A 13,939-nucleotide genomic window follows, 5' to 3' on the forward strand; every position below is an offset into this window, starting at 1 on the left:
GCAAACTTGGTGCCAAAAAAAAGTTATTTTCTAGATATACATAGCTGAAGTATATATTAGTTAAGCTTTTTAAAGCTGTTTGTCGCTACAATGTATTTCTTATTTATTGTGAAATTGTTTGTTTTTGTTTTTCGGAATTTCGCACAAAGCTACTCGAGAGCTATTTGTGCTAGCCATCCATAATTTAGCAGTGTAAGACTAGAGGGAAGGCAGCTAGTCATCACCACCCACCGCCAAATCTTGGGCTACTCTTTTATTAACAAATAGTGAGATTGACCGTCACATTATAACGCCCCCACGGCTGGGAGGGCGAGCATGTTTGGCGCGACTCGGGCGTGAACCCGCGACTCTCAGATTACGAAGCACACGCCTTAAAGCGCTAAGCCATGCCGGGCCTATTGTGAAATAGATAAATATTGATCAAATTAATTTTATCTTATAAAGTTGATAATTTTCAACAAAATACCAAACTTCTTCTATTTTAAAATAGAAGTTATTAAAACAGCCAGGTTGTGTTTGTCCTAATCCTTGTTTCTTATAACTGAAACAGACACATCACCACTACTTATTTTCAACTTTGTTTGATAAAAGTAAATACAGAGATAAAAGATTTCAAATAGATTTATTTCAGACATTTTATTAATACATTGGAAAGCTATAAAATCCTGAAATTTATTTTTAAAAAGATCTTTCCTTTGTAGAGAAGTTCTGAAATAAACATACAAAATTATTTTATATTGATTTTAATTTGTTTTTAATTAGCATATAGGAAAATTAAGACAAAATAATAAAAATGATAGAATCAACAAAGGTCAGTTAAGACTGAATTATGTATGATACATTAGAATTTAAATTTCATTTTTGTAGTTTTAAGTCCGTAGACATTCCAAGGAAAGGTGGGGTTAGTACTAAGATACTATATAATGTAAATTACTATATACATTTGTTTTTTAAACTCCTATTATATATCTACGATTTGTTAAAAATAAAACGTTAGTGATCAATTGAATTAATCCCAAATTATCCTTTTCGTATTTCTTGTTAGCCTCCTACCTAAATGACAGTTGAATCAAAACTAGACCTAGAATCGTGAATAAGTTAAAGGACTGCGTCTAAACTTAAAAAAAATATGAACAACTTTATTTAGCAGGTGATGGACTTAAGTTATACCATTATCTACAAATTCACGAAAACATAACCCACGCCTTTATAAACCCTCACTAAAGGTAACAGATGAACAAAAAAATCTACAGAAACTCCAGAAGAAGCGACATAATTTTCACACACACTAAAACACTCCAAATCTTCTATATGTCTTTGACAAATTGAAATAAAGCTCTAATAAGACATGGTTTATAACTACACAGAAAGAGTCGAAAACCTAAAGACATATCACAGTAACTATAAAAAAAGTAATTCACCAAATTATTAAATAGAGAACAATTGGTATTATTAGTATGTTGTTTTCTTGTAACCAATGTTCCTAGCTAAAAACATGCTGAAAAAACAGTTTCTGACTAAAACTATTGTATGACCACTGCTTTCTATAATAAAGAATTACATCACTGACTGTTTGTTGATAATTGATAAACAAATGTCGATACTATAACTACTGCAACCCTTAATACAATCTACATAATGAGTTAAAGAAACAAAATACTCCTCATCTTGAAATAAAGCATTATTGAAAGACTAGTAGCCAAAACCTCACAGAACAGTAGTGAAACTAAAAAAAAAAAAACATTAAAAAAGAACATAACCTATGTCAGGAAATTATGACTTGAAAATATATACTATAGGACAAGAACATCTGTGTAAAAAGTACTTAAAAAGTAATGGAACTACACCAAAATATACCTTTTTCATTTAAACTACTACATGTTATAATTTATCTTGAACGAGCCTCCAATTTATTATGATATGTGTTACAATTTCGAATAAACTAAAACCAAGTTAAAGTTGAATTTAGAAGTTAGTGAAATGTCAACTTTCGAAAATATAAATAAATAACGACTAGCATCAGATCATGTGACTGTCAATTTCACTATTCATTGTAAAAGAGTTGGCAGTGGATTGTTATGACTTGTTGCCTTCTATCTAGTCTTACACTGCTGAATTAGGGACTTCTTGCGCAGATAGCTTTCGTGTAGCTTTGCTCGAAATTCAAAAACAAACAAACTTCCCACAGCATAGAATTACCATAGTATGTCTTTTCGTTTAATTACAAATGAACAAATACCTCCTGGTGAAAAATGCTTATACGAGACAGATATTTTAAAATTCCAAAATTTAATTAGATAAAAATAGGAAAGGCCTACGTTCTAGGAGTAATTTTACTAAGCTTTGAGAGAATATGATTATAATAAATTACGTAATATTACTTAGCATTGTGATTCCATTATGTTTGAGAAGAAAAAACATATAAATAAAAGGTTAAATTTTTGAGGCTTGGTTAATTGTTAAAATTGTTAATAGTGCTTTTATTCGTACTGTTTGTTTGTTTGTTTTAAATTAAACACATAGCTACAGGAGTCTCGGTTCTGTCAACAAAGTTATCAAAATCCGGTTTCTATTCTTGCAATTTCTCCATCATTCCGCCTGGCTACAAAGAGGCTTATTTTTACAGAAAATTTTCACTTGATTTTCAAAAAATAAGATTCTTAAGACTTAGATTTTAGTTTTTATTAGAAATTTCATCCGAAGATTTTGCACCATTCATCATTAAAAGCTGCATCTATTTTCATCGTTTATCCTCTGACAAAATATTTTTATACCTATTTGATTTATAATATACATTCGGGATATAGAACCTAATAATATAGAATTCATTTGATATTGTTATATTGTGTGTTTTTGTTTTAAGTAAATAACCTTATGCCTAAAATAATCAAGCCTTTTTGACTCATGTTTATTTCGTTGACTTGAAAGTTAATTAATACTAACTGGGTAACAGTATCGTTAAGAAACTGATAAAGAAGTTATTTAATAAGGTTTTTAATTTTCAAAGTAAGAAAGGTTGAAAACTAGTAATGCAACTTTAAACACCTAGAATTAATGATATTTATGTTCACAATGAAACGTCCTAGGTACAGAGAAAAATTATTACATATATATTTACTACCTTTAATATTCAAATAAGTTACTACGACTTTCATGCTACATCTCCGAAGAAATTTGATATCACCAGACCTGTATTGATTCTTTCATATTTTACATTTGTGTTCTTCATTTTTACCTGTGACTCGAATACAACCAATTTTAACGATTGCACATTTTGTAACTTTCAAGTCTGTTTACAAAAAAGTAAGACGTACAATGCAAATGAAACATTCTGATATTTCAAATTTTAAGTAGCTTGTGATTATGTGTACCTTACAATTAAGAGCAACTCTTACCCCTAACACGACCTGACATTTTAAGCAAACATAAACTGCTGTTTTTATGTTACATGGGTATTTCCCGTACCTTTAAATAAGTTAATTTGGTTTTATAAAGAAACTGCTTTTATTTGTAACGTAAAACACCTTGTTAACTTGAGGATAAATAGCAATCAGACTATGATGATGTTGATCAATTGTAACCTGTTTCATTATCACCCAGTAATATGTTGCAACTACAAACCACAATAGAAATTAAATTAATTATGTTACATAAACTGAACGTGAATTCAATGTAAAAGTGAAAGTCAAGAACTTAGAATTTACTTCCGTATTATTTGCGATATTTTTTGCTTTTATTTTTTCAAATACACTCTTTTTATTGAAAGACATCGTGAAAAACAAATATTTTTAAGTGTATATTTAGGTACGATATTTAATAATACAATTAAAACAATAACTTTTACTAGGTTTTCAAATGATCCTGTTTAAATAGTAAACTTTAAATGTTATTTGTTAAGTTACATAATACTTTTGAAGAAAATGAAAAGCTCGTTTAAACACAAAAAATAATTTAATATGTAAAACATTGTATGAAGATTAGGTCTGAAAGTCATGGTAAGTTGGACACTGATGATCTGTTTCGTGTAAACATAAGATAAGAGTTGTTTAAGACTGACATTTTCCATGAGAGAACATAAGGAACTTTAAACGATAATTTTATCACATTTTAACATGGAATATTGTTTTATAGTCGAATGCTCAGACTGTATAAAAAATATTGATACTTCAAAAATAAAACAACTAATTATAGGTTTTCATACTTACTTATTGTTGATAGGTAGATTCGAGTGTCATTTATTTTTTATTGCAAATTTAGTAATAAGCAACTGCACTGCCTCAAGTCATCGCTAATGTAGCGCGCTTCATCACTGCCACTGACTCTGCTCATTTTGTATTGCCAGTCTGGTTTAGATATTTGTTGCCGAGTGTGCGTTGTTTGGCATGCGCTTGCAAACATTTTTGTTGTGCAAGTTTCAAGTGTTTAAATATATTTTGTTTTTAATCCCATAATATGGTTAAGTGGATAATTCGAAAACAAAAGAATCCAGATGATGGTGAATACTCAGAAAATAAAGACAGTTTAACTGATTCTGACATTACCTGCAAGATAGCCTTAAAACTTTATATCCAAGATCCCAACTCATTGATACACACCCCCAACAACGAATTAGCAACCCTTATAGAATTCACTACGACCTAAACCAACTTTATGTTCAATAACCAAAATTACTTACGAATAAATAGCCTAAGTATGGGGAATCCCGTGTCACCAGTTCTAGCCAACATTTTTGACACAGATTGAATCATAAGAGATCAGTTCAGCCTTACATCTATCACTATTCTGGTACAGGTATGCTGATGATATAATTGCTGGATTTACATCTACAGATCACACACTTAGTTTTTTTCAATCACGTTAACTCGATACATCCCAACATTAGTTCAACTGTGAACAGAGAATAAAATTACTCAAACAGTAACTCTCAACTTCAAAATCACAAGAACTGATACACAATTTAAAACAGAAATTTATAGAAAAATCATCCATACTGGATTAAACATTCCCTGGGCTCAGCACATAAAACAAAACAAAAACTCAACATATTAAGAAACCAAATAAACACAGCCACAAAGCTATGCTCATCTGATAAAATTAACGATGAAATCAACATAATAAAACAACACTTCATTATCATCAACAAATTTCCACAAAAACCGTGGAAAAAATTATACGCACACACCTGTACCAACAACAATAAATCGCAAGATACAACAAACGAAAAACCTTATACTGTTGCATACTATATTTTCCCGATATCAGCGAAACAGTATCCAACGTTTGGAAAAACTTATAACAAAACACAACATTCCAGTAAACAGCAAATTTATTCAAAAACCAGGTACAAAACTAAAGTCCATACCACGTAAAAATTACACTGACAAACACCACACTAACATAATTTATAAAATACAATTCAACATCTGCCACGACTTCAATATTAAAGAAACAAGCAGAAAAATGGAAACTAGATTCAAAGAATACAAAAAAACACCTTTACCCGTTTTTGAACACTGCAAACCAAATAAACACAACATAACCATAGAAAACACCCAGATATTAAGTATGGAAACAAATATAAACAAATGCAAAATCAAAGAAGCCCTACTTATACAGCAACTAAAACCAAAATTAATCCAATATAAAGGAACATATTTATACCTATACTAATTAATAACCTAACATCCACCAAAACGCCCCCTACAATCGCGTACTCATTCGTACTCTCGTCCCTAATAAACATGTGTCTGTCAACACTCTCTCTTTCTTAACATGAAGATGACCTAGTAAGGTGGAAACGGTTTTCTTTCCTTATTAGTAAAAATGTTAATACCCATACCAGCCATTATGAGATATAATATTATTTTTTGAACTGACATGTATCTTTAACTTATTCGTAAAAATTTTACCAATAAACACATTTAGCACACAGTCCACTTGTTTTAAAATAATATATACAAAATGTTTGTTATGATAATTTTATCTTCACTTTAAAATCTCTAATAAAACTATTAAATACCACAGTTGTATCTAGAGATTTAAATAACTCTTTTGTTTCGTTAAAGTCTACATAGGCTGCTTCAATTATTTTAAAACAGAATTCACTAGACAGAGTATTATTTCCTACTTAGTTTTTCTCATACAGAAATTACCACAATATGCTCTAACTGACAGTTACACAATCTGGATTTATTTGGCTGTATATCTTATTTGCTAACTGACTCTAACAATACTTTGAATGCATATTTGCAACGCCCAATATAGGCCTATGACTATTCTTATATTATGAGAAATTGTGATGCAATAATGCACGAGAAATATTTATAAGGTTCTAGTAACATAATACAATAATCAACACATACAGTACTGTGCCGTTTGGCGAAACCAATGTGTGTACTATTAGAAGGAGTAAGAGTTTAGCGATTTCTCATCTTTTATATCTTATAATCCAAAGTTCACATATTTTCAGGGAATATTAGATACTTACATCACAAGTTTCGTAGCAATCAGTTAAGAAATACCTAAGATACATGCATCTCAAAACGTGATTGAGTTACTGTTTTTCTCTTTCCACTTTATTTCACATGAAAACATATTTAATTTTTATGGATATTTCAAATTTGAAACATTGATAAATCCTTTAACCTACAATAAAAAGTCTCATTTCGGGCAAAAATAAAGTAAATAAAATACGTTTACAAAGTTTGCACTCGCCTACGCAAAAGTGATGTATGTTTATGCAATGTTTAAATGAAAAAAGAATTAATACCTGTTTTCAGTTACACGACGGATCTCTGCACTAACTGTCATTAACTTAAAAGTACAAGACTATAAGAAAGGCAGCTAGTCATCACCACCGACCGACAACTCCTAGGCTACTGTTTTACGAATGAATTGAGGGATTGAGCATCACATACTAGCGTCCTTATAACTGAAAAGGAGAGAGCATGTGTGGTGTGACGAGGGTTCAAACTCATGGAGTCGAGTTTTCCTAACCATTTGGCCGTGCTGAGCCATTTAGAAAAGAATTACCTGTATATATTTTACTAAAGATATATTCTATTTTAGTTACTGAAGATTAAAATTCAAAGCTTTTCTAGTTATAAAATAATGAAGCTTTCATAGTCCGTTTGATTACTTAAAATCATTTTTAAAAAATCATCATTAATGAATGTTTCTTAGATTCATGAAATTGGCATTATCCTACACTAACACCATACTATCCACGGGTGGCCTATATGTAGATTTCATATGTTTATATTTTTATTTATATAGCAAGATATATATAATAAGTGATAATTTACGTCCTATATTGCGTCACTCTAGTACAACGGTAAGTCTACGGATATACAATGTTAAAATCAGCGGTTCAATTTCTCCCGGTGGGCTCAGCAGATAGCCCGCTGTGGCTTTGCTATAAGAAATTACACACGTGCATCCTACAACTGAGAATGGTAAAAAAAATTAAGGAACAAGGACGGAGACAATACTTATTCAAACTTACAAATCATTGGTTTGTGTCTACGTTGTTTAAGGTGAGTTTTCACAAAAGATTTTAGGGTTTTATTAAATTTCTTGGGATTCCTTTTAAAAAGTGGTTCATGGTGGTCAAAGAAACACACTCTGGGTGAGTGAAAATTGGTTGTTTGATTCAGGAAATAAACAAGATGAGGATTAAACATCTTATCCAATACCTTACAGAGGCAATTAGTCAAAGCAATTGGACAATAGTTAGAGGAATATTTTGATCCGTCCTAGGCTTAGAAAAATGGCAAACAGTAATGCGGCAACAAGTATTAGGGAAAAAGTATCCTGCCAGATTCAATTAAAAACAATCAGAGGAATAAAAAGAGATGCATGAGAGTTATGGTGCAGCCTTTTATAATGTACGTCATCAGATCCAACCTATGTATTATCAGACCAATAAAGAGCATGCTTTAGTCCTACCAGTGTGAAAAGGCGATAATAGTCACAGAGACGACCATCCTGAAAGGAAAGATCTGAACATTCTGCTCGATATTTGTTGGCCAAGAAAGCAGGAGAAGAAACAAACGTGATAAGGAGACGAGAAAAACTCTTGCCGAGAATGTCGATGATGTTCTGGATGTGAACAACTTCCTGGAATTGGAAAGCAAGATGAAAAAGGGATTGGCCCACTGAGCTACTGAATCTTGTTCGATAGAATTTTGGAACTAATGGTAGAAGAGATGCTAGTTCTGAACTTTATTCAAGATTCCTTTGGGATTTAATGTCTAAACTTACTTGCACTTGTACAAGTCCACTCGAATGTAATGCAGTTTAAAAGTATGTAATACCTGGAAAAGGTATCCCAGGTCCGTTTTTAAACCACCTGTGCCTCCTGGTAGGCAGGACTCCACAATGTATGGTTTTACGAATAGAAGGAGCAGCATCCTGTTACAACTACCATGTATTCGTCTGTCAATGGCAGACTGACGACAGCAAGATCACGTTCCGAAAGAGTGGTGAAAGAGAGCAAGTTGGCTTGGTAGAACCTCTACTCTAAAGACCATGACAAATTTCTCATAAAATGATAAGAAGATGAATATTGCGCCTATAGTCACTGTTAACCTTCCATGAAAAGCGAGATAAAAAGTGAAACGGAGCTGATAGAGAGATCAATGGCAGTAAATGAATGACTTGGTGCATGAGAATAAGTACAAGAACCAATAATGAAATGAAAAAGGTTGTGAACTAAGAGATTACATTCTATAAATCGATCCTTCTGATTGATTATAAACTGTCCAGTACACAGGTAAAGAGAACAATCAGTGATGGTACAACCCAAAGAAACGCGGATTGTTTCAGCCTCCATTGTGGCTCGACATAGCCAGAAAGATTCTCGTCAAACCGTTATAATTTGATGGTCCATCTCACTATTCATTGGCAAAAAAGTAGCTCAAGGGTTGGCAATGGCATGTTTTTCTCCTTATTTCGTAACAAATTTATCTGATTTTATTTAAAATTAAGTTATTCCACGAAATGTATAATCAGAATTTTGTGAAATGATTTTGAACTGAAGGAGCTGGATTTTTAATAATAATCCTGAACTTTATTGGATTTAACACATAAAGGATTCTGTCGAAATTGTAGTGATTTCCTTTTATTAATAGCTGTTTTATGCATGAAAGTGTAATTATGGGAAAGATAAGCTGCTTCCTTTAATGTTTCAACTTTCTTTTCATCCAAGTAAGGTTTGAGGTCATCATTTAGACTTAATTGTCTTAATTTATTGAAACTGTTGCCAACATGCAAAGAATTCCACCTTTGATCAAAATAAATCTCGTTTCATGATTGAATTCAGTATAAGCTTAACTATTTTGTTTGAGATAACATTGAAAATTTTGGCCTTAAACCTCCAGTACTCGCATATTTTGAGAATTGTTGCTTTAATATTCTCATAACTGGTGCAGTCTTCTAGAGCAAAAGTGTGTCATTAGCTGTTGTACTTTACCAATAAAAATATTCTGTAAAAATAAGGTAATATTCCCTTAATTCTTCCTGAGACAATAAATAATCATCTACCAGAATTTTAATAATCCACCTTTTATTATTTTTTCTTATGGATTTTTTATCTTATAATTAAACATCTTGGCAGTTTCCAGCAGTTCACTTTTGTGATATTTTTCTAGTTGTCGAGGAAGAATAAGTTAAGAGATCCTTGATAATCAGACATGATCAAACATTATTGGCGTTTTATTGTGTTTTTTTCTTATAGGAACGCCACATCTGGCTATCTGCTAAGTCCATTGGCACCGATAAATATAAATTTAATTATGATTTGAATTTATTTCGAATTTTATCTCTGAGTAACATCTCGGACACAAGCCTCCAATTAGTTATAATTTACCCCGAACTAGTCTCCGATTTATTATTGTTTCGTACATTGTGTATTACGAGTTCAAATTGTATAAAGACTTAATTTACATTTAGAAGTAATCAGTGTAAAGTGTAACTTTATGTTAATATGTATCGAATTTATGATATCTGCCAACAAGACTGACATACACAGTTTTTTAACTTAACACATTTAACATTTAACTTTTCCATTCGAGTGTTAAGTATTGTCGGTGCTGTACTAATAACCATTGCTATCTTCTTTTCATCGCTGAATGCAGTGCACGATAAGAACAGTACTCAGAAGAACATACCTGAAGACATGAGCCAATGAGTAAACTATGAGGAATAGATGAAAAATTACATGTTTCAAGAAGCAATTGATATGTGTGAACTACATTCACTGATTAAAACCTCAAACAATAACAAAAATATATTTGAAATCAAATCCTCTTTTTATTCATTTTGCAAATTAAATTATGATTTGTTTTCATAAATTGCCGAAATCAGCTTGTGATCGGCTACATATTGCTTAAAGCTCTATGTCATTAAGAACCAACTTTTTTCTTTTTTTGTGTGTATGAAAATCTTATTATTTAAACAAGTGTGGTATACGTTAACTGTATTAATCTTATTTAATAGAGTTAACGTATAGTGTATCTTAGGATTTAAAAGAAATTAAAATATCTTATATATTATGACATATTTCTTTGTTAATCAACGACATTTTTTCACTATGAATTAAAGACCAATAAAATATTATCGAGCTATCAAAGTCATGTTCAACTAATTCTTCCTTTTTTTGTTTATTTCAGTATATGTTCCACAAATTTCTCCTTTCTTACTTTCCTTGATCAAATACGGACGTCTTCAGATATAAAACAAGATGCAAAATACTAAAACTGTTATATTATTGGTTGATAATAACCAATCAAGAAATAAAACACTGAACTTACAAATAACACACACTAAAGAAAATGTGGTAGGCATAGCACAGATTGCCCATTGTGTAGCTTTGTGCTTATTTCAAAACAATAACAACAACACTAAAGATATGCATATATTGCGAAAATAGAGAAAGTTTTCGATGTAAAATAAATAATAGGAAATTCTACACACAACTAGATATGAGTACTCAGGAATAACTTTCAAACTTCAAACGTTGTGACAAATCATATTTTAACGTGCTGCTATATAATTAAAACTACTGAATTACAAGATGCAAAATCCATTCACATTCCATTACCTTTCATGCTGGGTAATAATTTAAACATTATGGAAAACTAACAGACAACAGACGTCTCCTTATTAAACACCTGAGTCGCCGAACGGAACAAACTATGAGGTTTCTCACCGACAATTGCAACACTGACTCCACAGATATGAGTACTCGAACATTTTGATATTCTATAATACTCTACATTCATGAAGTTAAATCAATTTACATTTCTATTTACACCTGTTACTAGTTCTATGTCCAGATTATCCCGAGTTTCTAAGTGAACCGAACTTCTCCTCTTTCGTACATCCCAAACAGGTACATGAATCCACAGCCTATCAACTTGGAACATCCAACAGACTATATAAAACTTTGCATTTGACATTACATGTCTATAAAACCAAAACGTCAACAATATGTAAGTGCAATATAATAGTCGAATATTAAATAACAAACAAGCAGATTTCATGGGAATAGTTTTTGTTATAACACCGTAACACAGGAGACGTTACGAACATCTTTTTTTTGTATTAAAACACATATAGATGTGCGATATCACTGGCAAAGATATAAAATAATTGTTGTTGTTTCTCGTTCAACACAAAGCTATACTGAGGGTTATTTGTGTTCTGCTTATACAGTATGCACTTTGGCCTCCCTATTCAGAAGTATTTAAAAACTTGTTACATTTTGCCGGTAATTTAAGATATTCCACATTTTTTAATTATATTACCTTTTTTAGACCTCACGTTTTCTTGTCTTCCTAACTATTCGGGCATGTATAATAGGTCTGCCTGCACCCCCTATGATCCTCTGAAACCAACGTTTTTTGAAAGTTTTTAGGATACTTTTGAAGATTAAATATGTTTCCAGTTGCGCTTTCATGGTGTAAGGGGGTTTTCGGACCCTTTTCAAAATGGCCGCCACCGAAAATCGTAAAATTACACAATATATATGAAATGATCATTATTTGCATCCACTTGGCCTATAATATTTAAATTGTTGTTATTCACTTATGTATAAAGCACAAATTGGACCAAAATATGGAATTTTGAAATTTTGTGACATGGCAGAAATCCAAGATGGCGGCCAAATTTTGGTGCATTTTCGCATAATCGCTCATAACTTTTGAACCAGTTAACGTATAAAGTTGATTTTGGTGTCTAACCATATGTTTTGCCACATAAGGAATTCAATAGAACCATAATTAGAATGATTCATCCAACCCTAGCTATAATAGCAAGATATTAACTGTGTACAATGAGTGCAAAGTGATTCATGCCATTTTCCGAAAAACGCCCTATTATTCCACTCTATACTCAATGCTTCGTACATTTGATTTCCAACATTTTTCTGAACTAGGTACATAACAAATGACCTTATTCAGCAATTTTTAGAAATATTTTGTACAAGTCTATACTGAATAAACACTTCTTAAAAATATTTATTTCTGGTCACATATGGCACACACATATACTACACATCAGTAAAACATATAAAAATAACATAGTAATCAAATAAGATATATAAGTTGCAATATATACATGTATAGTAAAAACACTATAAACATGACGAATAATGCATTGTAACATTTCATTTTAAAATATCTTTCTTTGTTATAGATGGCATAATTACCAATCGACGGTGGTTAACAAGACTCACAGACTTAGAGCTTTCCCTATTCCTAGCGGTGTCGGTGATCAAATATTGTAGTTGTAGAGACACTATAACATCTGTCTGCATTACCATACCCAAAGCAAAATCTAAAACTTGTGGTGGTGGCACTGACTCTGGTGATGGTCCAGCTAAAAAACAATCACGCCTGCCAGTTTGTATTATACACACTGATGGCATAAAAAATGCAGGAAACCTGACTTTGATTTCCAGCCTTTCAGATCCACAAAGAACACAAACTTTTGTGTTCATACACCTGAATAAAGACATTTATTTTTATATTTTATTTAAGAGTTACAGAAATAATATCTGCATAATAAATAACAATCCCTAGTTTTGACTTTCAGAATTTATGATTATCAAACTACAATATCTCAAATGCATGAGGGTATTTTGTAACTCGAATATATACTGATTTTTTAATCTTCTACGACGAGTATGGAATAAGTGTTCAATTAGTCAAATTTTGTAATTTTTGATACAGGTTTTTCGTGAGGTTATCATATTCTTTTTCACCAGATATTCAAGGTCACAAATATAATATTATCCTTTGAAATTACGAGTGTAATGAACAACATAGAAATATTTTGAAGATATGAAATATATTCTCTATAGAGAAATGTAAATACCTTTTGGTTTCTTCGTTTGATCCTATCCTAGAACACATAGCTGGATAGTAATAATAATTCCAGTAACTTATTATTATACGCATTTGCACTTCAATGAATTTTCTTATTATTTAATGACTTACATCAAAAATAAAAATTGTTGATATGAGATTCATAGTAATCTCTTGATAGTAAAAAACACATTGACTTAAGCTTAATTATTTATCTCAAATGTGAGGGTGCGTTTGATATTGTTACGCGGTGAAACTTTCATAGCACGTTAAGTTTTAAACTTCATATTAACCACATTTTTCTGATATTAAAGATAAGAAGAGTTCATATCCGATCTACTTTATGACAGATTATTAATTTGTAGCATTCTGTGATACAAGTATTTTATATTACATTTCCAGAACAAGAAGTTTAAGATTCGTAATATCGAAGTACAATTGGTTTGTGTGTTTTTGAATTACGTACAAAGCTGAACATTGGGTTATTTGTGCTTTGCCCATCACGGGTATCGAAACCCAATTATTTAGCAGTGTGAGTCCGTGGGCGTACCACTGTGCCACTGGAAAGGCAA

This window comes from Tachypleus tridentatus, chromosome 8, assembly GCF_004210375.1.
Source record: "Tachypleus tridentatus isolate NWPU-2018 chromosome 8, ASM421037v1, whole genome shotgun sequence".
In the NCBI taxonomy this organism is placed as follows: Eukaryota; Metazoa; Arthropoda; class Merostomata; order Xiphosura; family Limulidae; genus Tachypleus; species Tachypleus tridentatus.